Source organism: Lichenostomus cassidix, chromosome 4, assembly GCF_008360975.1.
Source record: "Lichenostomus cassidix isolate B80296 chromosome 4, HeHo_3.0, whole genome shotgun sequence".
NCBI lineage: Eukaryota > Metazoa > Chordata > Aves > Passeriformes > Meliphagidae > Lichenostomus > Lichenostomus cassidix.
Window position 1 is genome coordinate 9,991,918 of NC_139484.1, and position 12,648 is coordinate 10,004,565.

General features: G+C 42.2%; 1 long non-coding RNA gene across 1 annotated transcript in view; it reads right to left on the bottom strand.

Moving 5' to 3' along the window:
• Window positions 1-1,413: 1,413 nt before the first annotated feature.
• LOC146437833 (uncharacterized) overlaps window positions 1,414-12,648 on the bottom strand; it is a 35,969-nt gene continuing 24,734 nt past the window's right edge. The window contains exons 2-3 of the long non-coding RNA XR_014851980.1: window positions 3,780-3,878; window positions 1,414-1,565 (exon numbers count right to left, since the gene is read on the bottom strand). This is a non-coding gene — a long non-coding RNA (uncharacterized LOC146437833). The remainder of the gene's footprint in view (window positions 1,566-3,779; window positions 3,879-12,648) is intronic.

Genomic DNA, 12,648 nt, shown 5'->3' on the forward strand with positions numbered 1-12,648 from the left:
TTACATAGTCTCTTTCATGTGCTGGTGCTGCAGCCATCAGCCAGACGAGACACTTGACTAAGCAAACTGTCAATGTATTTCACACATCCATGGGAGATGCATAAAATCAGATTCCGAGTTTATGTATGAGATGCCTCCAGTTTGTTTGATTTCATGCCAGACTTATTTCCCTCATTAGTTTCCCTTTTGTTGTAGCTGGGTGATTTTTGACAACATAACTTTTATTGTGAATATACCAAAGCTTTTCCCAAAAATAGAAATATTTCACACAAACATCTCGTGCTTCATGACAGCTGCAGATTTCTTTTTGATTTGTTCTCTTGCTATGCCAGAATGAAGTGTCCCTCAGCGGCTTGCCTGTATTACCTGTAAGATGGAAGTGCATGCAGAGTTTATAAATCTCCAGCCTGTTTGTGTACACACAGACACAGAAAAGTTGGAAAAATACAGGCTGGAGAATTACCTGGTAAGTTCTGACATGGCACTTGGAGCAGGGGTGGATGTTCCTGAGGTCCTGTCCTTACAGAGAAAGGACTTTGCTGTATCAGATAAATAGGAAGCAATGCACTTGCAGTATAACTGCATCAGCACCCCAACAGAAAAGGCTTTTTCTTCACTATCACAAAACCCAGTTAGCTTGAACGACAGGAAATCCAAAATACTCACAACTTTCTCCCTGGGTGCAAATCAACCATGAACTAGAATCTCTGGAAGTTACTTAACAGCCTGTAATTTGTATGAGAAATGCTCTATTTCAAGAGATTTTCTGCATCTGTTTCCCCAGCAGATACTGCCAAAAGAAGACACTTGTAGAATTTCAGCATCTTGCCTTCTGCTTGAAACTTCTGTGAGTATGAGAATATGGACATGGGAGATAACTTTTAAAAACGTGACCTGAAGGAAATCTCTCTCTGCTCTAGGTCTTGTGCACCAAAATGAGCTAGATATGAAACTGAAGCAGGACATGCAAAGAGAAAGGGTTTTCCCTCACATTCCAAGGGACTGAAAGGCTGGGAATGTGGCAGTGCACAGCTTATTGCTTCCTGGCACCCACACTCCCAAATGCGACAATAATGCTGCAAGGATAATCAGTCCAATTTATGTTCCAAGTGTGAAATGTCCAAATCCCGCACAACAGGGGGGCTTTCATCATTTCATCTGCGTGCAATGAATGCAGAGAATAATTAGCAAAATGAATGAAAAGGCTTTGGACTCGATTTTAATCCACCTCTGTGCAATGGGAATAACACCCCAATTCATTAGGCATCAGATGCACATTAGTGAAACACAGTGGCAACTTAATTCAGCTGGGAAGGGCATCCCCCCAGGGAGAGCTGAAACAAGCCAGCCCATCATTTCTCCGTATGTGGCTAGCTTCAATTAAACTTCTCAAAACACAAATTTCTACTCACCTTGAAGGAAGATGGGAAAGAACAGCTACTTGATGCACCTTCCTGTTGTATTTCAAGATGGTTTCCTCATCCTGAGCAAGTTGAAACAGTTGGAGCAATGGGAATTTTGAAGGAAGAGAGTTCAAGCACTTGAACAATGTGTTCAGGGGACCTCTGCAATAGTCAGAACGAAATTTGCAATGTCTTCAGGGAATATTATTACTAAATTTCAAATTTCATTTATTTCTCTGGATTGTTCTACTCTTGCCCTTGTCACTTCTGATCAAGTGCTCCTTTGTGAGTTTGTTTTCTCATTTATTAAAGGCCAAGTGGTATTCTGTTTACTCCATTCCATGGGAAAACAGAGTGACAGCTTGCTGTGGGCCTTGGGAATAGATGCTGTATCCTGAAGTTTCATTTCCTTCCAAACCCTCCTATTAAAATATTATGTGGGAAGGGTGAGCCAATTTTCCTTTTCTCTAAACTTTCCCTAAAGGTTTGCTTAGTGTCTTTAGCTTACACAAAATCGGGAAGGAAAACACTCGTGTGCTCCAATTTTTATTTTTTCGGTAAAATATCTAGGAACTTGGCAAGTGCAGGGCTGAGGGGAGAAGTTAATTTAACTGATATCCTGCTCAGTTGGATTCCTCTTGCCTTCTGAGGTCTCAGTTTGCCATTCCAATGCTGTAAAAATTGGCCATTACCAAAATTGTGTATTAATTTTCCCAGGGTTTCAAGTTGCACCCCTGACATCAAAATTCTCAGGGACACTACGTAAGGAAATTGGGATGCAGGACTCTCAGGGCCTGTCCTTGACTCGCATCTCAGCTCTCTGACAGACAAACCTCCCTCTCTGCCTTGGCCACAGCATGGAGAGTTGAGAACACAGAGTGACTGTTGTCCCAGAATAGTACAGGCACCCTGTGGATGTTCCAAGGAGGAAAAACTGTGCTCAGAAAGCTCTCCTCACTTGTCCTGCTCGTTTCTGCACAAGGACGTTTGTGGTGGCCCAACAGCAGACACAATAAATGGATGTTGCTGCTGGCATTCTTTTCCAGGGGAAGCTGAGGGAGATGAGGAGCTGAGCTTATCTCATCTCTGAGCCACTGGAGTTGATTTTGAGGCAGAGGTTACTCCAATGAGGAATAAATTTAGCCATAGCCAATGTGAAGGAAGACATGGAAGCAGAGTCCATAACAAATCAGTCAGGGCAGAGATGCCCTCCCTCCATCACACTCCTTGCCCGACTCTGGCATCAGACAGACCTTTCTTCCACCACTCCTCTGATCCAGGGGGCACATCAGGCACATTTGGCAGATATCAGACACCTTCTCCAAAGCAACTGGCCAAGTCTGGTGATTGTTGTGTTTTTCATTCTTCCCACTACTACACAAGTCAGTCCTTTTGCATGGGCTGTTCCTTGGAAAAGAGAGGTGAGGGGTAAATCTCTGGGAAATGGCAATGCTTGTGCTCTGTGCTCCAGACGTGCAGGGTGTTCCTCCCCTGGCCTCACTGGTGACAGGCATTTCTGACACCTGTGATTAATCTTACCCTGATTCTGGCCATGTCACTGCCACTTCTCCTCACACCTTCTCCAACCTGTCGTGCAGCCCATGGATGTGACAAGAGGTGCAAATTGCAGATGCTCTGGCGAGCTCAGCTTTAAATAGTTTAATCCTGGCAAGTTTGCACTGCTGAGGTTTTACAAAGGTTAAGCCCTTCGAATGTGGAGGTGATGAATAGCTGCTCAGTATGGCAAGCACTCAGGACAGCAGGGGCTTCTAAATTCCTCCTGTTTTTCATATTTCACACAGAGAGCAAAGCCTTGAATTCAGTGTGATGCTTGTGTTAATGGCAGCGTGGTCTGTTTGTAAACATGCAGCAAGAGAGGATGATTTAGGGGATAACAACTCTGTGTACCCCAGAATTTCTCTTCTGTAGCTGCCATTCTGTCAGCTGCTGGAGGTACAGCTTTCCTTCCTTCCCTCCTCCCTGATGCCCAGTCCTCTCTGCAGGTCCTGAGGCAAGCACTGGAAATGAGCTTCCCTTCCCAGCAGGAATAGGAAAAGGCCCCTCTGAGACAAGGGGAAACAGTGGCTTGGTTAACTGTGGGACAGCAGTATTTCCAGGCACTGGAGCTGGAGAGAGCAGAGGGCAGGCTGGGGGCAGAATACTGCTTTCTCGGTGTCGTGTGGTCCTTCCAGGGCAGAAAAGGGACCATTTCACAGAGACCCATGCAGCATCTTAGAGATCCTATTATTAGCAAGCTCTGTTTAACCTCCCAAAGCATCCATCAACCCAAAACATCACAGTAACACTCCCCAGCTGTTATATTACATGGATAATTATAGGCTGCAGATGCTAATGCAGGGAACCCATGTCACTTACGATACATCATGCTGGAGGATGAAAGGATTTTTTCTTTCTTTTTTTCAGGCTTCAAAGTGGCAAATTGTTTCTTTCTTTCTTTCCCCATTGGTTTTTATCCTGCAGAGGTAGAAGCAGAGCCCCATTCAACAGTTTGGACTGGATTAATTTTTAAAGAGTGCTTAGAGGCTACTTGAGGACAAGCAACCACTTTGCATGTGAGTGAGCAAAGGGGAAAGCACACGAGCCAACCATAATGTGGTGGCCTCTCAGGGACACTGCTCTGCTTTTGTGGATAAGGCAGCAGGCTCAGGCAAGGTCAGGCTGCAGCAGCAGCTCAGAAATATCTTGGTGGAAACCTTGGCACACCCCCAGTCACCTCTCTCAGTGCTACACTTCCCTCTTGGTCCAGTCTCCTACCTCTTTGCTTGACTGTTTCCAAGGAAAGCAGAAAAGATCTGAAAATCTCATTTGCCCATGGGGTTTTAATGGACACATTTTCCTAAATATCATCTGATGGGTATGTGCAATCTCCTTTTTCCACTTGTGTTACAACCACAAGAGCAGTTGGTGCCCCATGATTACAGTCTTGAACTCAGCCTGGCCTAAAATAATGTGGAGAGCACGGATTAGAGGGCCAGCCACCCGACCAAATTTGAGACTGCTCAAAGGATTCAGAAAAGTGTCTCCCAATCAGACAGCACTCAGCCAGCTCTATTTTACAAGAGGAAAACCAGGGCACATTCCTTTGACCAAAAACCTCCTGAACACTGAGGGAAGGAGAAGCAGGCAGTCACATTTTAAGGATACTCGCCTTTGCGTCAGAATTTTCAGAATGAACACTGTTAATTTTACATTTGCCCATTAATTTTTCACAAGGTTTTATTTGAAACACAGGGCTATAATTTTGGCTCAGGTTTCTCGTGGCTTGAGGATCTTTTTGTTTATAATATTACCAGAAAACCCTGATGGAACTATCTCTCAGTAATTCATGCTGGTTTGCTACTTATTCTCCCTTTTCAGTGTACAGGAAACTTCTGTAAAAGTCACAGAGGTAATTTGCAGTTTTGGATTTGTATTGTGTGATTAAATGTGAGTGTATGTGAAATTTTCCAGGGGAAAAAAAACACAATAAAGCTACATTCTGAAGGAAAGTTGAATATATGAGCAAGTGAGCGCACCATTTCTGATGCTGCCATTTCAAATAAACACAGCTCCAGGTTGAACTAAATCAGTAATAGATATCTGTTATTGCATTCACCACTTTTCTTGCCTTTCTTTCTCTTACCCTGCATGGTAGCTGGCAATGGAGAGAGATATTGGCACTGTTTAAATGACAAGACAGAAAGGAAGCTTAGACCAGGTGAAAAATAACATTAATTATAAAATAGTGGAGAGAAAAGATGCATGTAGGGAAGACTTAAGACTTTCCTTTATATATTCTTCTTTCCTCTGAAAGAGAATGTTAAGGATTCAAATTGCCTTTAATTCTCTGCATGCAGTGCATCATACATTATTTGCAGTCAATACGTAATTTTTCTTTTCAGCAAGAGGAGCTTTATCAGTCACAGACAGTATAAGAATCATTTAATGTAGTACACTTTTTATTTTCTCCCTCCTAATTTTAACTGTCATGACATAAAAGATAATTTCTGGTGTGGCATTTCCCAGACAGCACAGGAGGTGCTGAGACAGCTTCAACAACCTCACCCCAACCTCTACCTGCACATCACAGCTCTGGGTAATGCACACACATGTCTGGTAGCTGAGGCTTTCACAACATCTCATCTCTGATCCCTGGCTGCCAGTGTCATCCTGAGCTTGCTTTTATCCCTAATGATAACAAAGGAAGCAGGATGCAAACAAGAGAGCTTGGTAGGCTCTATCTGTTGCTGTTGTGAAATGAGAGGAATAATTGCAGCTGGCTGAAAACATCTTCCCCAGTGCCTTCTGTCTGAATTGGTGTAGTCGGTGAAGCCACATCTAAAATGAAAAAATATCAGGATGAGCTATTTTCCCTCTTAGGCTATTGCAAGCCATGGGAAGATTTATGTTGAAAATATATAGTCTTGATAAGAGTGGAGTTTTAATTTTCTTTTAATGGGTAAAGACAGACAGAAGGGGATGAAAAGAGGAAGATGCATCTGATAGAAAGAAATACAGCTACTGCCTTCAGTTTGAAAGTTAATTAAATTCTGGACATTTTTCTATTGGTTTTCTTCTTGCTCATTAAAGAATGGAAATAGTAAGAGGCCCTGAAAAAGATGCACTATGACCTCCATCTTTCAAATATAATTAATATATTAATTAGCAGCTGCTGTATCTCAACCTTGTTGGCCCAAGACGTGAACATTAACATATACACAGGAGATAAAGCCACCTTTAATTGTATCTTTGCAATGCTTCATCCCACTGTTCTGGGACTGCAGCATGCTAATGACTGCTCAGGATGAGGAAGAAGTCCCTCGTTTTCCACTCTGTGGTGCAAATCTCACCTGAATCAAGCTCTAAGGATCCTTTGTACACAGATGTAAAAATTAAATACTTTCACAAAGACAGAGCAGTGCTTAAGCTGAGCTGTATGTGCTGATATCTAGGTGTTCTCAAGTGGTTTCCTGTCATTTACAATTTTCAAATAACTTTGTCCTCATGCCTGTGTTTTGCATGCAGTCCTGGCTTCATCTGCAGCTAAGGGTCTTTACCTTATTTTTCAAAGGTTCTGGCCACTCAAGCGGGTATAATTTACTCCTGAAAGTGTTCTTTTCCTGTTAAACATCCTCCTTCCTTCCTCCTTCATTCTCAGCTAAAACAGAAGTAGAAAGAGATGCCGATGATCTGAGCCATGCAGCAGGAAGGATGCAATGTGATTTGTTGTTGTGGATCCTTGAATCACAGAATAGCTTGGGTTGGAAGAGACTTTGAAAGTTCTCCTAGTCCATCATCCTACAATGAGCAGGGACATCTTCAACTAGACCAGGTTGCTCAAAGCCCCAACCAACCTGACCTTGAATGTTTCCAGGGAGCATCCACAGCTTTTCTGGGAGACAGACCTGTGCCAGAGCCTCACCACCCTCATTGTAAAAAACTTATTCCTTATATCTAATTGATATCTTTATCTATTCTAGATCAAATGTTTGTTCTATATCTAATATCTGTATCTATCTAGCTCTCGAATATCTATATCTATACCTAATCTCTGGGTCCCTTCATTCAGCTGTCTCAGAGCTCTCCAAATCTGCAGGTGAGTATTCCCCAAAAGCTGCCTCCTAGAACAACTCCCTGGCAGATTTTGGTTGTAGAGGGTGGTAGGCTCTCTGAAAATGTGACCAGAGCATGCACTCTGTTATATCTGAAATTCCCAGGCAGGAAAGACATGCAGTGTTAGGGAAGAAGTGTGATAAATTTAGCAAGTGATAATGCAAACAGCATGGAAAAAATGTGTGCTGTACAGGAGGGCAGAGGCTCTTTTGCAGCTGGGGCATTACTGAGCCCTTGGAAACAAGGCTGTAATACATTTAAATCTAATCCACAGTATTGCATGTGTCCACAGTCCCACTGGAGTCAGGGAGACTGCAGGGTGTGCAGTTAAAAGGTATAGAATTATTTATTTTTGTAAGGATTGGGAAGTTAGGGAATAAAATATCCTTGGCTTCACCTCCCAAAATGATCAGCAATGTAAACAGGCAGTTACTTTTCACTATTGTCAGTGATTAATCTGCCTAAGGAGAGCCCTTACTCTCTCTGGTTCACTTTACTGATTCTTGGTATTTGACTGACTTGTCACTTTGCTTGAAAGAGTAAAAACATCAATTTGCCAGAAGCCAGAGAACAGTCTCTCTCCTTTTAATTTGCTTGTTTTCAGTATCAATTCACTTAGAAGTCTAAAGATTCAGCCTTGTAGCATATTCTCCTGCAGCTGCATTCATATCCCTATCCATAAACCCAATGCAAGTGAGTTTCTCAGAAGGAGGACATCTGAAATGTCACAGAGGGTTAGTCAAATTGCTAAGCTGCAGGCATTACCAAGAAACAATGACAGAAACTCTCAAGCTGAGGCCAACCCTGCCCACAGCAATTTGTTCAAATTCCTTTCTTTGTCTGTTGATTCCCTAATTTTCCTGAACTGTAGCTTTATAAAAATCTTCAGTGCATCCTTATATTTTTTCTGTGTATACCAACCAGGCTGTTAATTCACAGTTCTAGGTTTTCTTCTCAGGTTACAGGCATTGCTTTCTTGCCATTTTTTTTCTACAGTAGCCTTCAGTGCCATTTGATTTGACTGACAAAGAGTGATATTTTTTCCACTTTTAACAAGCCATTGTTCAGATCTGAAGCGAGAAATATCAATCCAGGCAATTTGTATTTACAATATGTCTAGTTCTCCCTGGATTGTTTCGTTCTTTGTGACAAAAAGGCTGAGATGGGGAAGCAAATGGATGCAGTCAGCGAAGTCAACATGGAGAACCATTCCTACACCTTAAAATTCCAGGTAGTGTAATTCCTAATGGCATTAATTATTTCAAAACTGTGTTGCTCTCAATGCACCAAAATGTAATGTAAAATGTTACAGTGAAACCAGACACACCATAATCCTCCATAGTTAATTCAAGGCTATGCGTTAACATCAGAAAGCAATTAGCTGTTTGAATTCACACAAACTGGGAGGGTCACAGTAAATCTACTGTAAAGAAGGGGAACCAAGTGGGTTGAAAAAAAACATCCCAGTCAGACTGCAGTAAGTATGTAGTAAATCAGCTCCTGATAATTCAGGATGCACAGAAGCAAAAAAATAGTGAAGAATCCAGAGCTGGTTTAAGTGTCCACCCTGGTGAAGGAAGACATAGGAAAGGGAAAGGCTGGAAAATTAAAAGGGCAGAGGGAGGGATAATATTTTTTTCTGACAACAGCATTGCAAAGAAAAGAAAATGCCAGTCATACTCATGAGGGAAAGATGAGAACGAGAAAATACAGTTCTGTTATGCACTGAGCAGTGAACGCTGCTGCAGAGCTGAGCTGTGCAGCAGGGAGAAGATAATGGGCAAGAAAGGCTGGGCTGCCCGTTTGGACGACGAGATGACAAATTGCTAACAACACGAGGCTTGCTCCTGCTCAATTGCATTTCAATAACTTGAAAGGGCTCGGTGCAAGCGGCGAGGGGCTCAGAACTGAAATTACTTTATGAAATAATCATCTGCCTCAGTATCTGTGGCTGCTGAGCAGGAAGGACACAATGGCAGGGCGAGAGATCAGGATGCCCTCACTGCTTTTAACACGCTGCTGTGAATGCCTGGATCCGCCAGGATGTGGTTAAGGCAACACACTGCCCTGTCTCTGCATCTGTTTTTGTCACAGATTCCGGAAAAAAAGACACTGAGGTTGCCCAGAAACTGAGGGAGCTGCAGCAAATCCAGCAGCACTCAGGGCTGCAGGAATCAGAGTGAAGCTTTCCTCACATCCAGCACCAAAATGGAGTTAATGAGCTTGCTTTCTTTTTGGGGAGGTCCAGATCACACCTTTGTATTTTCAGGGACCGAAATTGTTTAGCAGTTGACCATAAAAATAAATGGATAGAAGAAAATGAAAGTGCAAAGGCTGATCCTATCTTCCTTAATTCATCACCTCTTTTCCTCAACTCATTCTCTCCCTGAAACACATACAAATAGATGTGCTGACATTTCTAACTTTCCTTTGATATGAAAAGTTTCATACTTCCTAGAGTTTTGAATGCACAAGCTGCAGCAGTGGAGGCAGAAAAAAAAGACTGGGAGGTATATACCAAAAAAGAAAAAAATAAATAGACTGAAGGGAGAAAAGACTGAAAGACATAAAGTTTTGTGTACCTTTTTTCCTGTTGTATCCATGTTGTATCCATGTTGTATCCATACACATTAGTCAGTGGTGAGACACTGGTAGAAGTTGCCCAGAGAAGCTGTAGATGCTCCATTCCTGGCAGTGTCCAAGGCCAGTTTGATGGGGCTTGGAGAAAACTGGTGTAGTGAAGGTGTCCCTGCCCAGGGCAAGGGGATTGGAGCAAATTAACTTTTAAAGGTCCCTTCCATCCCAAACCATTCTGTGATTCTGTGATTGTGAAGGAGTAATCCATGCTCAGGACCTAGTCCTCAAATACAAAGTTTTAGCAGATGACCAGCTGCCTGCCAAGATGGAGTGTGAAACCTTAATGCTTCAATCAACACATTTCTTCTAAGATTCCTTGGATAAACTGGAGTCCACCTAAACAATGGGAATGAAATGACATTCTAGTGGGTCAAGATCTGCAGGAATTTTTCTTTGGGATTCTTTCATTGTATTTTTTTTTGTTTATGCTGGCATAATTCCCTTTAAAATGGCATTACCATCTCCGCACTCACACCGAGTCAGCCTTTCTGGGAAGGTTTCCTCCGTGAAACAGAACAATATGGCACTAATGGGATTACTCACAGCATAGAGTTAAGCATTTATAGAAATCTTTGAGAGAGTGGGGTGTTAATTACCAGTTCTCATACCAGAACCCAAATAATGAAACATAATAGTGTACATATTTCCCCCAAAGTTGTCTGGACTCCTCTTGGTCAGAGCATTGGTGACACAGGAATGGCTCTGCAGGAGCTTAAGCTCCATTCACTGCCACTATTGAGTATAATTAACGGAGTTTTTTTTTAACACAAACACAGCACTGTGCATATCAAATGTGGAGATTTTCAAGTCACAATGCATTTAAAAAAACAAAAACACTGCACTGAATATATAAGAGGTGTCTGTAAATTTTCTCTTTCAAAGCTCTGTATCAAGATTTCAGTTCAAATGAGAATTCTGAGGTAAAGCAAAACATAGTAGTCACTAGCATTAAAAAGAAGAGGAAACCAAAACGACAACTTAGAAGCTTGTTTGAGTATGGAAAAGAAAAAATGTCAAGTTTCCGCTTCAGCTTTCCTTCCTCCTCACTCTCTGCTCTTTTCACCTCCCTCCTTTAGAAGGCAAAGGGAAGGAAATGTTCAGGGGCATATTTTTCATCCTCTCTTATTGTTCTTTTTTTTTAGACATACATATTCTCTACTGTGCTGGAACTCATTTTCAATAGGCTAGCTTTTTAAAACATGCTTTTGAACATTTCTGTTGTCTTACATTCTCTGTAATTTTGTTCCATCTCATCATCTCGAAGCGAACCGTTCTCCTTTTCCCTTAATATTATCTTTTATGTTCTTTCTGAGGAAAGCCACTGAAGTGAACTTTGTGTTGTGCAGATAAGAGAAGCAAGCTGTGGCACTTGTAAGGTTTTAACAATTATGAATAGTTTTGTTCTCTGATGAGCTTAATACTCCCACATCCTCCCTCTTTTCAGTTCTGGACCAAGAGATGCCATTGAAAAAAAAGAATGTGCCTTCAGCTATAAATATCAGCAGTTAACACCTTATACATCAGCACTTGGTAAAATTGAGGGAATATTCACACTACCTAATGCAACATGGAAACTAGGCACAACATGCACCAGCAACTGTGAAATATGTTGGGAGAGAAGGGAAAACTGCAGCGACAAATGATGTAAATAGTCCATACAGAAGATATGTAAATGGCTAACCCCATGTTATTCACGGTCTCCTAACTGTTTCCCCGAGGGAATCGTTAACTGTATGTAAATTATGTAAGATTTCTTGCAGGCCCTTTTCTCTATTTTGTCCCTCTTCCCACTGTCCCATTAATTAACACTCTGACGTTCTTCTTTGTTTCCTTCAAACTGTTTCCAGCTAAGAATAAATGAAAACTTCACTCTAAAGTAAATCGTATGCCAGTTTCAATCAATATGAAGGGAAGAAGAGAAAGTCAGCAGAATACCTCTACATGCACTGAGAATTAACTATAATAACCAAAAATAGCCAATTGATCCTTGCCATCAATGAATAGGGGTTGAGGTGTTCTCATAGGACTGTGCTGGGGCTGTGTGGAAACCTGAAACAGCAAAGCAATTCTGAATCCAGGAGCATACCAAGCACTCCTCCTGTTCCTAGGTGGCACAGGGAGAACCACAGGCACAAGGCTGGGACAGAAAAGGATTTGGGCAATGGGAAATTTTCCCTCTGGTGGGAGTGTCCAAACCCAGCCCTCAGACCAGACTAATGGAGAAGGGGGTAGGCATTCCCTCTGTTGCAGGTGAACTTCCTAAATGACCATCACAGTGTGGTAAAAGCACCTGAACTGTAAATTGTCCCACTAAACCCCAGAACTGAAGGAGAAAAACCACTGGGAAAGGCCTCCCAAGACTGTGGCTGTGCATGAGTTTTAGAAGCTGATCTGTAAATGTCAAGAGAAATGACATTTTACAGCCGTAAGATGAGATGCATTTCCTTCAGAGGTGCTGATTGATTAGCCATTCACTGTCACGTAGTTAATTGTTTGCCGGCTGCTAATCAATGAGCTCTGAAATACTGTGTGTGCATAAGGCTTATTCCCAAAATTAAAAGGAAAAGAAAAAAGCATAGAAAACACCCAATATCCCTGTGGTATTCATCCTCCGAGAAGTATCCCACGTAAGGTAAATACTCAGATTGTATGTGAGCCTTTTGTGGAGGATGTGAGAACGACAGAAGTGATAGGTATGCTTTATATTAAATCTCTAAGTTTTTCCTCCACTAGTAAAGTCCTGAAGCTGCTCTCTGGCAGACCCTGAGGAGGCAGTAAAAGGGTCAGCTCAGCGATGGCATAGCTCTGGTGTAGCATTAAACATGTTTCCACAGAAAGGCCATCCACATGACTGCTGCCCCATGACAGAATGCTCTGTCAGACCTGGGGGCCTGTTTGCTCTATGTCCTGAGGATCCAGAGTATCTGGGCGCAGGCTGAAATCTCTCTGACTGGGCTGCAAATGGCTTTCAGAGCAATTTCGAGCTGAAATTATC